Source organism: Temnothorax longispinosus, unplaced genomic scaffold (assembly GCF_030848805.1).
Source record: "Temnothorax longispinosus isolate EJ_2023e unplaced genomic scaffold, Tlon_JGU_v1 HiC_scaffold_21, whole genome shotgun sequence".
Taxonomy (NCBI): Eukaryota; Metazoa; Arthropoda; class Insecta; order Hymenoptera; family Formicidae; genus Temnothorax; species Temnothorax longispinosus.
The window spans coordinates 222,069-233,630 of record NW_027270025.1 but is presented as its reverse complement, the minus strand read 5'-3'; the positions used below and the strand labels follow the sequence as shown (position 1 = coordinate 233,630).

The following is an 11,562-nucleotide window of genomic DNA, read 5'->3' as shown; positions in this document are numbered from 1 at the left end:
TATTTTATTCTATTTCCAGATAGTACAAGATTGATGTAAAGTTGTTACGAAGATTTAACGCGTCTACCGCGGGATCGTTCAACGCCGAGTCTAAGTTATTCTAACAAGGGAACGGTCGGAAGTGTCCCTCACCGATTTAAATGCGCTTTGGATATGTTGTAAAGCATCAAAAAATATTAGACACGTATTTTTTTTAGCGGCTTATTTCGCCGTTTAGGGGTTGAAACAACCCCTCGAAAATAACGGATTTTATTGCTTTTAGCGAATATCTTCAAAAATATAAGGCGTAACGACAAAAAATTTATATAAAATGTTTATGGCTTTTTGTGCTCTTTACAATGGCTTAATTAGATTTTTTTAATTTGTCAAATTTTTTAATTTACCCCCACCCCCACCTATTATTTTTGCCAAATATAACAATTTTTCCAACGCAAATTTAAGAGCGTCAAATACCAAATACATCCATGTGTATTTTTATTATGATACCATTATTTGATTTTTGGCAAGACGAGATGATATGTGGTATAGGCGTCGCGCTGTACAGTCGTTCACGGAAAGGTTGCAACACTTTTTTTTGATGATTTTTGGAACGCGCAGAAATTTTGAGATCGCGATCCACCATCTCTGTATACACGTAGTGAACGGTTATGATAGCTGTCAAAGTGAACTATACAAGGTGGAGGTTCACGAAATGTATCTTGTGCGGCGCGGAAAATCTTAAGATATCAACTGGATACTGTAATATCGGGGTTAGTATAAAAGAATAAGCTAAATAGACAATTTTATTTTATAAATTAATTTTTATTTTCAAGACATGTGTAACATTAAAAATTAATGTAATATAACCTATTAATATAATTACTTATAATTATATTCATATATTGTGTTATATGTTATATTAATTTTAATTACATAATTAATTACGTAATTAATAACATTAAAATTAATGAATAACATATTAATTTTAATACATAATATTAATACATAATTAATATAACAGTAAAATTAACCGGTGTCTGAATTAATGTTCGGCAAGCAGAGGACATCAGTCGATCGAAGAAGCTGCCGTGGAAGACGTGGATGCTGAGACCGCGAAGCCACATCATCGCTTCAAAGCCAATTCTTCTCGTCAAATAACAATGAAGTAATCTTTCTAAAAAATTACAATTATAAAAATTAATTGCAAATTCAGTTTTAGTATAAAATAATCATTGTATTATAATTATATTAAGTTGAGAAGATAGATTTACTTACATAAAATTGCCAGATCGCTGATTACTATTGACTGTTCAGTAAGAACAGATCAATCGCAATCTGTTGTCCGCTGCAATCCAGAGCGAATCTCTTGTAGAAATTCGTTGTGGGATTAAGATGCGCATGTCTTTGTTCACTCTAGTACTGGGATCTTCTCTCGGCTGCAGGGCCTCTGGACCGACATTAGGCAGGCATGTTTGGAAAACGGCGATACGTCCTCGGGTGCTGGAGAGGAGTTTGTGAGCAGCTTGAAAACCGGCACCAACCCGGGCGTTGTTATTATCAAAAGTGCCACAAAACTTGATGGGCAGCTAGGCGAGAAGGTCACGGAATCGGCAGGCCCAAAGATATTTCGGATGACTTTTGCCTTGTGCCATGTTCATTCAAGATTTTAATTCCTTCATTCGTTCATTCATTAATGAGAGTTGTTCACGTTACAATCATTCAATGTCAAACATATTATTCATTTATTCATACATCATCTTGGTGAAAAAACTTTTCACATTTTCTCAGAAATTTTACAAGACTTGGGACTTGTAAAAAATTCTAAAAAAGTATATGATATTTCTCAGATACTTTCAGAAATAATTGAAGATTTTTAGAATATTTCAATATCCGTATATATAAAAATTTCTGACAAATTGCACAGATTTTCTTATATTTATTCAAATTTCTGCAAGGATATATTAGCGAAAAATATTTTATTCTTATTTTGTCTGAGTTGTTTAATTCGTATAAAAAATCTGAAAATTTCTGAGTATTCTAAAAAAAAATCTAAAAATTTTTATAGAAATTCTGATTATAATGTGGAAAATTCTGATATTTTTTTATTAGGGCATCCATGGAAGGTCACATAGTATTAATACCGTGTGACACTTCCATATGATTCTCTATTACTACATTTAATCTTTGGGGCATAGATGCAACTTTTTGGAATAACTTGTGCCTTGCGCGGAAATCTTCCCATACGATGAGAACATGTTGTGCCAATGCCTCGCGTCTATGTGGAAATTGAGGTTTCCATATTTTCTGAGTAAGTTGTTCCTCTCGTTTTCCATAATGTTACACGCCCAGATTCATCCATCGAAAATACGTTCTCATTCGAGAAAACGGTATTTGTCCATTCATGCTTCTGTGCCAAATGCTGCAGGGCAAAAGCCGTTGTTCTTTGTGGCGTTCGGTTAATTGTTTATATTGAGCCGATTTATATCGATTGTGTCTCTGTTCTCGCCATCTACGCCGCACGGTTTGCGCTATCGCATATTAGGAGCCTGGGCGCGTAACATTATAGAAAACGAGAGGAACAACCTACTCAGAAAATATGGAATCCTCAATTTCCACGTAGACGCGAGGCATTGGCGCAACATGTTCTCATCGTATGGGAAGATTTCCGCGCAAGGCACGAGTTATTCCAAAATTTAGTTGCATCTATGCCCCAAAGATTAAATGTAGAAATAGAGAATCATATGGAAGTGTCACACGGTATTATTACTATGTGACCTTCCATGGATGCCCTGGTAAAAAAAATATCAAAATTTTTCACATTATTAATCAAAATTTCTATAAAAATTTTCAGATTTTTTATACGAATTAAACATCTCAGACGAAATAAGAATAAAGTATTTTTCGCTAATATATCCTTGCAGAAATCTGAATAAATATGAGAAAATCTGTGCAATTTGTCAGAAATTTTCATATATACGGATATTGAAATATTCTAAAAATCTTCAATTATTTCTGAAAGTATCTGAGAAATATCATATACTTCTTCAGAATTTTTCACAAGTCCCAATTCTTGTAAAATTTCTGAGAAAGTATGAGAAGTTTTTTCACCAAGATGATGTATGAATAAATGAATAATATTTGAAATTGAATGATTGTAACGTGAACAACTCTCGTAAATGAATGAACGAATAAAGGAATGAAAATCTTGAATAGACATGGCACAAGGCAAAAGTCATTCGAAATATCTTTGGGCCTGCCGATTCCGTGACCTTCTCGCCTAGCTGCCCATCAAGTTCTGTGGCACTTTTGACAATAACAACGCCCTTGATACCGGTCTTCAAGCTGCTCACAAACTCCTCTCCAGCACCCGAGGACGTATCGCCGTTTCCAAACATGCCTGCCTAATGTCGGTCCAGGGGCCCTGCAGCCGAAAGAAGATCCCAGTACTAGAGTGAACAAAGACGTGCACATCTTAATCCCACAACGAATTTCTACAAGAAATTTGCTCTGGATTGCAGCGGACAACAGATTGCGATTGATCTGTTCTTACTGAACAGTCAATAGTAATCAGCGATCTGGCAATTTTATGTAAGTAAATCTATCTTCTCAACTTAATATAATTATAATAAAATGATGATTTTATACTAAAACTGAATTTGTAAGTAATTAATTTTTATAATTGTAATTTTTTAGAAAGATTACTTCATTGTTATTTGACGAGAAGAATTGGCTTTGAAGCGGTGATGTGGCTTCGCGGTCTCAGCATCCACGTCTTCCACGGCAGCTTCTTCGATCGACTGATGTCCTCTGCTTGCCGAACATTAATTCAGACACCGGTTAATTTTACTGTTATATTAATTATATATTAATATTATGTATTAAAATTAATATGTTATTAATTAATTTTAATGTTATTAATTACGTAATTAATTATGTAATAAAAATTAATATAACATATAACACAATATATGAATATAATTATAAGTAATTATATTAATAGGTTATATTACATTAATTTTTAATGTTACACGTCTTGAAAATAAAAATTAATTTATAAAATAAAATTATGTATTTAGCTTATTCTTTTATACTAACCCCGATATTACAGTATCCAGTTGATATCTTAAGATTTTCCGCGGCGCACAACATACATTTCGTGAACCTCCACCTTGTATAGTTCACTTTGACAGTTATCATACCGTTCACTACGTGTATACAGAGATGGTGAATCGCGATCTCAAAATTTCTGCGCGTTCCAAAAATCATAAAAAAAAGTGTTGCAACCTTTCCGTGAACGACTGTAGGTAGGTGTTGCGTTATTTCTGTTCAGTTGCGCTTAAAAATTTCCATTACTATATACTACGACATAATATGCGATGAAAGTCCAAGCAGAGGAGGGAGGGAGGGAGGGAGGGAGGGAGAGGAAGGGAAAGAGAGAGAGAGAGAGAGAGAGAGAGCGTGAGAGCGTAAGAGAGAGCGTGAGAGAAAGAGCGTGAGAGAGAGAGAGAGAGAGATTGATTGAAGTTTATTAGCCTTCTCGGCTATTTTTTACATACAATATCCTTAAATTAATTCCTCTACGTGAGGTACAATATATTCTCTTAACCTACGTTTAAATGGTACAATTCTTTTGCATTGCTTATATTATAAGTTACTCATTCACTTGTCCCTTTATTTCCTTATTCGAAAAAATTAATTCTATCATCGCTTGACTATACCTATATTAAAGTCCCCTATCGATACAGACATTCTTTATTATTAAATCTTCGACCGTATGTTCCAGAAATCTCACAAAATCGCCATTAGACGCACTCGGCGAATGATACTCTACTGCTGTCACACCTTTACACCACTATACCCCGGTACAAAACTGATATAATTTTTCCACTAACTTTACTCTATCTATTGTATCAAACGCTTCGACCTTACTATCAAAACTTTCTATAGTCAATCTATTCTCGGATAACTCTTGAATCGCAGGATTTACCCTCTTCATAACCTGATGTCGAATTTCATCCTTATGCGCCAGACAGACTTGTGCCTTCTTATACCGGAGTAAATCAGCTTTTTTCTGTGGTTGCTATATTGTATCTTCCCAGCCGGCTCTTTTTTTCTCCTCCTCCAATACTTTCTTAAATGTCGGACATTCCGAATCCAGCGCCTCATGTTCAACATTTATCTTCAAGTTGTATGTCTGATTCTTAAAGGTACAGTTTACACACCTCTTCTTTGCCGTTGTACATTCGTTCGACTTATGATTTCCTGCACATTTATAGCATGTTTCCTGTCTCGTGCAATTCTTGGCAATATGATAATATCCCCAGCATTTAAAACATCTTCTAACACTAATGTAATTAAAGATCGGACACTTTCGCCATCCTAAATTTATCTTTCCTCTACTTATTAGTGATTTATGAGTGCTTTCATCCACTTCGATTATTACGGATCCTTGCTCAATATCCTTATTTTTTCCTCTTAAAATTTTCTTCACTAAGTGCATACAGCATTCCTCGCCAATTCTATTCTGCTTTTTGATTATATCTAACAATTCATCATCCTCCATTTTCATTTCCTCTCCACCAACATTAATTATTTTAATCTTAGGTTTCCTCTTCTGTGGCTCCGAGACCTTGACCTCCTCACCCATTGCCGCTTGTACCGTCGCCTTTAGCTTTTCCTTCTCTTCTTCCGTCTCACATCCTAAGATCACTGTTCCTTTACCTCCTTTTCTTAATTTAGTAATTCCTATTTCCATTTTGGTTATATCAATTTTATCTTTAATTATTTTCTTCGTAATTTCACTCTTTTGTTGTACTTTAGGTTTTATAATCAAGATATTTTCCTCCTTCCTGTCTTTAATCACGTCGCTATATTTTCTTGACGCTCCACCAGATGGTCCATATGCCCCTTGCATCCACATTTTTTTTAATTCTTCTAATTCCTGTTTAATGCCTCCCATCTCCTCACGAACTATTTCTTTTACCATTGACTTGATCTCCTTTTTACATGCTGTCTCATCTTTTAATTTTTTCACTGTTTTTACAAGCCAATCTATTTTTCTATCAATATCCCCTGTTCCACTCGCGGCTGCTACTTTCGGACTCATTTTTGCAGGTGCCGTTGCTCTTCCTGCTGCTGCCACTGCTTTATTTATATCAGCTACTTTATCACCATCACTAATAATTAACTTCTCGAACGGGCCAGGACACGACACCAATTCGCGTTTTCTATCATAAATTTTGTGCTTAGATACACAACCTGGATGGTAGAAAAGCTTAGCACAGGACTTGCATGCTATCACCTCCGTTTTTATCGGCTTCTTACATGCCGAGCATCGATACTCGGCGTATTCCTCGTTCATTCTGCTAATATCGGCAGAGACAGTTAATTGACTCGTCACTTTCACACGTTAGCGTTTTGTGTTCGCCGCCGATGTCTACCTGTCGTACGAGGCTTCGATGATTTCTGTACGAAATGCAGTTCTCGTGTCTATGTATCAACATATTCCGGCTAGATAACACTCATGGTTACCCCCGGTCTATGCAGATATTTGTTACACAACTTTTTAACACTCTCCCTCACTTCTAAACCACTCAAAAATTAACACATTTACGGAGCGATGTTTCACACGTCTGCTTCTGCTGAGAGAGAGAGATTGATTGATTGATTGATTAATATATTTATGCCCAAGCAGAGCTAAAGGGCAAAGGTAACATAATAGTATTACAATAAAACATGGTAAACTGAAATAGAGAGAACACGCTACTTAAGTATGTACAAAGCTGATTAATATGACTGTACGCAACTACAACTAAATAGCCATTATCGCAAACACGGCATAAAATTAGGAAAAATAATCTAACAGAACTAAATTAAGAAAAACTAATATCACAGGAATAGTTCCACGCTAGAGCAAGGACCAGAAAAAATGTGAGTAGCAGGAACAGGAGTGACAGGAGCTCAGTCCATGAATTCCAATGAAAACAGATATGAACGAAGACGACTCTTGAAGGCTAAAATAGTGGTTGCAGACGTGACATTTTCAGGGAGAGAATGCCAGAAATTTATAGCCGATATATGAAAGGAATGACGATACATTTCCGTTCTGAAAGCTGGAATCTGAAAGATTTGAGAGGAAGAATTACCTAAACGTTCTGACCTTCTAAGTGACGGGCTAAGTGGAGTAAGAAGTTCACTAAGATACGTTGGCGAGCCCATGTAGATGATGCGATAGGTCTGACACCCGAGAAAATATAGTCTTCTATTCTCTACAGACAGCCACCCAAGGCGACGTCGATATTGCGATAAATGCTCATCTTTACGCAGATTATAAATAAATCTAATGCAGCAGTTTACAAGTCTCTGCAACTTCAGATTAAGTTCCTTGCTCAGGCCGTGATAGACAAGGCAGCAGTAGTCCAGATATGGCAGCACAAGAGACGTCACTAGCCTGATTCTAAGTTCCGTGAAGAGGGAATTCATATTGAACTTTAATTTGTAAAGCGCATGATGAACTCTCTGCGAGACATGCGAGACATGCTTTTTCCAGGAGAGATTTGATTCGAAATAGACTCCGAGGTTCTTCACCTCCCTTACATATGGCAAAGGCGTATGATTAACAGTTATAGGCGGTAATGAGTCCAGATCAATGTTGTTGATGTTTGTTCCACTACCAAAAATGATGACCCTGGATTTTGCAGGGTTCAATTTCAAACCATTATCATTAGCATAATCAAAGATAGCGTTTGCATCTTTTGAGATCAAATTGAGATTATGAAGGAAATCAGCAAGAGCACAGGAACGATAGATCTGGATATCATCAGCAAATATCATGTATTCAGAGTAGATCAGAACCTTGCCTATGTCATTAATGTAGAGGGTAAACAGAGGTGGGCCAAGTACAGAACCCTGAGGTACCCCACATAGCGTAAATAACCAAGAGGAAAAGTTACCCTCGTCATCGACAACAGCCTGAGAACGACCAGTGAGGTATGAGTAGATCCAGATAAGAGTAGGGACAGGAGAGAGAGAGAGAGAGAGAGAGAAATATAAAGAGAGAGAGAGAGAGAGAGAGAGAGAGAGAGAGAGAGAGAGAGAGAGAGAGAGAGAGAGAGAGAGAGAGAGAGAGCGAGAGAGAGAGAGAGAGAGAGAGAGAGAGAGAGAGAGAGAGAGAGAGAGAGAGAGAGAGAGAGAGAGAGAGAGAGAGAGAGAGAGAGAGAGAGAGAGAGAGAGCGTGAGAGAGAGAGAGCGTGAGAGAGAGAGAGCGTGAGAAAAAGAGACGGAGAGAGCGTGAGAGAGAGAGAAAGCGTGAGAGAGAGAGCGTGAGAGAGAGAGAGCGTAAAAGAGAGAGAGAGCGTGAGAGAGAGAGAGCGTGAGAGAGAGAGAGAGAGAGCGTGAGAGCGTGTCTCTCTCTCTCTCTCTCTCTCTTTCTCACGCTCTCTCTCTCTCTCTCACACGCTCTCACGCTCTTTCTCTCACTCTCTCTCTCTCTCTCACGCTCTCACGCTCTCACGCTCTCTCTTTCTTTCTCTCTCTCTCTCTCTCTCGCTCTCACGCTCTCTCTCTCTCTCTCTCTCTCTCTCTCTCTCTCTCTCTCTCACGCTCCCTCTCTCTCTCACGCTTTCTCTCTCTCTCTCTCTCTCTCTCTCTCTCTCTCTCTCTCTCTCTCTCACGCTCTCTCTCTCTCTCTCTCTCTCTCTCTCTCTCTCTCTCTCTCTCTCTCTCTCTCTCGTAGATAAGGTGTTATCGTTCCACAAGTCTAGTGTTCCCTTCATCAACGGCCACGATATGATAGAGCTAACTTATGCGCTCGGGGTTTCCTCTTTTAAAAGCCGTACGGTGGTGAGGCGATGTTGCAGGGGTTTCGAAGAGAACAGTTTCCTGGAGACGCTCATCGCCAGGCTGTCTACGTCTTTGGCACACGACATTAGCCAAATGAGCCCCAGCGAGTCAGAAGTCGATAGCTTCTTGAGTACCCTTACCAACGATTTCATAGCCAGTCTGGACACGCATGCTCCGGTCCACACTTTCCGTGTGTCTCGTCCCCCTGCACCTTGGCTTACTGCCGCTCTCACAGACAGGATCAGACATCGTAATCGGCTCTACAGCATTGCGCGCAGATCTGGAAGCATTCTTGATTTCCAAATCTACAGACACTTCAGAAACAATCTCACAATCGACTTAAAGAAGGCAAGAGAGCGGTATCACATGGATAGATTGTGTTCGGTTTCTGATCCGTCCAAGATGTGGCGGGAGCTTTCTAACCTTGGCCTTATTCAACCATCTCTTCCTTCACCCTTAAACTTCTTTTCGCGTGATGAGCTGAATTCCTACTATGCTTCTATATCGAATCGTCACCCCTCTTGCTCGCAAACCGAGTTCTCTGACATCTTATTATCCTTAACGCCTGAAGAACCGATATTCTCGTTTTCTCAAGTCACGTTCGACAGCCTGCGCTCAGTCATGGGTGCAACTTCTTCTTCCTTCGCCTCGGGTTTTGACCAGTTGCCTCTATCCATCGTTGCCCTCGCTTTGCCCCATATTGGGAATCTCGTGGTCTCTCTATTCAATTGTTGCCTTAACCTTGGCCACTTTCCATCGCTCTGGAAGCGCTTTCTAAAATCAAGACACCCTCCTCGCCTTCCGACACGAGACCTATCACGAATTTGTGTGAGCTCTCTAAATTATTTGAAAAAATCATCCACCGTCAAATCGTGGATTTCATAACTACCAACCACATTCTTGACGATCGACAGTCAGGCTTCCGCAAGGGCTACTCGACCCAGACTGCTCTACTTCGTATATCTCATGACATCAGGAGAGCTGTTGACCTAGGCGAGATCATCATACTGGTCCTCTTCGATTTTAGTAAGGCTTTTGATACCGTTTCACATCCTCTGCTATTGAAAAAACTCAGGAAATTAGGTTTCTCCGATTTAGCCCTTAAGCTGATCTTTTCATATCTCACTGGTCGCACTCAGGCGGTCGTAGATCTCGAGGGCATTTTCTCCGATTGGTTATCCGTCACTTTAGGAGTCCCGCAGGGATCAGTCTTGGGGCCGCTTCTTTTTTCCCTGTTCATTAACGATATAGGGGCATTTCTGCGATTTACTTAGTATATGATATTTGCCGACGACACGCAGATCAGATCAGAACACGGGTCTTCGGCTCGTGGCGCACGACGTCGGAATCATAGCGAAATTCGCGGCCGCTAATGGATTGACCCTTAACCTCAATAAATCAAAGGTTCTCTTACTGGGAAGCAGGCGCAACGTTGTGCAGATCGATCTCAGCAGCCTTATCCCTGTATCAGTAAATGGAACCTCTATTCCATTTGTTCCCGAGGCGAGGAATCTGGGGGTCATCATGAGATCAGACCTATCGTGGAAAAGTCATGTCTCTTACATCTCTAAGCGTGTGCATTTCACGCTCCACAAACTGAAATTCCACAAAAACTCGCTATCATTCCAGCTACGTATAAAACTTGTATCCACTTTGATCAGGCCTTTGCTAGACTACTGTTCGCTAGTCTTCAACGATGTCACTGATGAACTCAACACAAAATTGCAAAGGCTCATGAATTGTGGAATTCGGTTCATCTTTAATCTGAGACGCGATGAGCATATTACCACCTATCGGCATCGATTGAGATGGCTATCTGTAAGAAACAGACGTCGCTACTTTCTCGGAGTGGAAATGTTCAAAATATCCAAAGGAATGTCTCCCAACTACCTTTCCGAGATTTTTACTGAATTCGATCCCTCGACAAGGCGATCCTCACGGTTAGCTTTACCTCAATCATTTCAGATTCCTATCCATAGAACCGAAACTTACCACAACTCCTTTCACCCTGCAGGAATCTATCTCTGGAACACACTTCCTACCGAGGTGGTGTCTGCCACGTCTGTTGCCGCTTTCAAAAATAAGCTCCACGATCACCTCTTTTCACTTGAGCAAAGTACTTCTTTCCCTGCAGAGCTAGTCACCGTGCATGTTGTGTAGCACTGCGGAGGGTTTAAACCGCGAGAGTATTGTCGAGCCGCATGCGCATATTCTGTATCTTGGGCGAATGGTTGTCTACGACATTGACTGATGGGCTTGTGTGCCAATAGGTTTGAGTGTTGAAGATGCAATTAAGTGACGTGAACTGGAGCGCTGGCCTGAGCGGTCGAACTCCTAGTGGGAGCGGGGGACTGTAGTGCGATCGCGTTGTTGGCACGAGCTTGCCTATTCTTGCGCTGATTCTTTTCTATTATCTACGATTGTCAGCGGTAATTGCGCGGACTCGCACCCATTTTTGCTAGCCTTGTACATACTCTTATTCTTTTTGTCTTTTTATATGCTTATGTTGCTTGTATATTACCTTTATATCATTGTATTGTTATCGTTTTGCCTAAAGTTTAAACTAGGGCATAATAAAAATCATTCATTCATTCATTCTCTCTCACTCTCTCTCTCTCTCACGCTCTCTCTCTCTCTCACGCTCTCTCTCTCTTTCACGCTCTCTCTCTCTCTCACGCTCTCTCTCTCACGCTTTCTCTCTCTCTCACGCTCTCTCTCTCTTTCTGTCACGCTCTCTCTCTC

General features: G+C 39.7%; 1 long non-coding RNA gene across 1 annotated transcript; it reads right to left on the bottom strand.

Moving 5' to 3' along the window:
- Positions 1 to 1,866: 1,866 nt before the first annotated feature.
- LOC139823915 (uncharacterized) lies at positions 1,867 to 4,169 on the bottom strand. The gene is made up of 3 exons (XR_011734933.1): positions 4,075 to 4,169; positions 3,682 to 3,786; positions 1,867 to 3,425 (listed from the first exon to the last, which is right to left on the bottom strand). It is a non-coding gene; the product is annotated as an uncharacterized lncRNA (long non-coding RNA).
- Between the last annotated feature and the right edge of the window lie 7,393 nt (positions 4,170 to 11,562).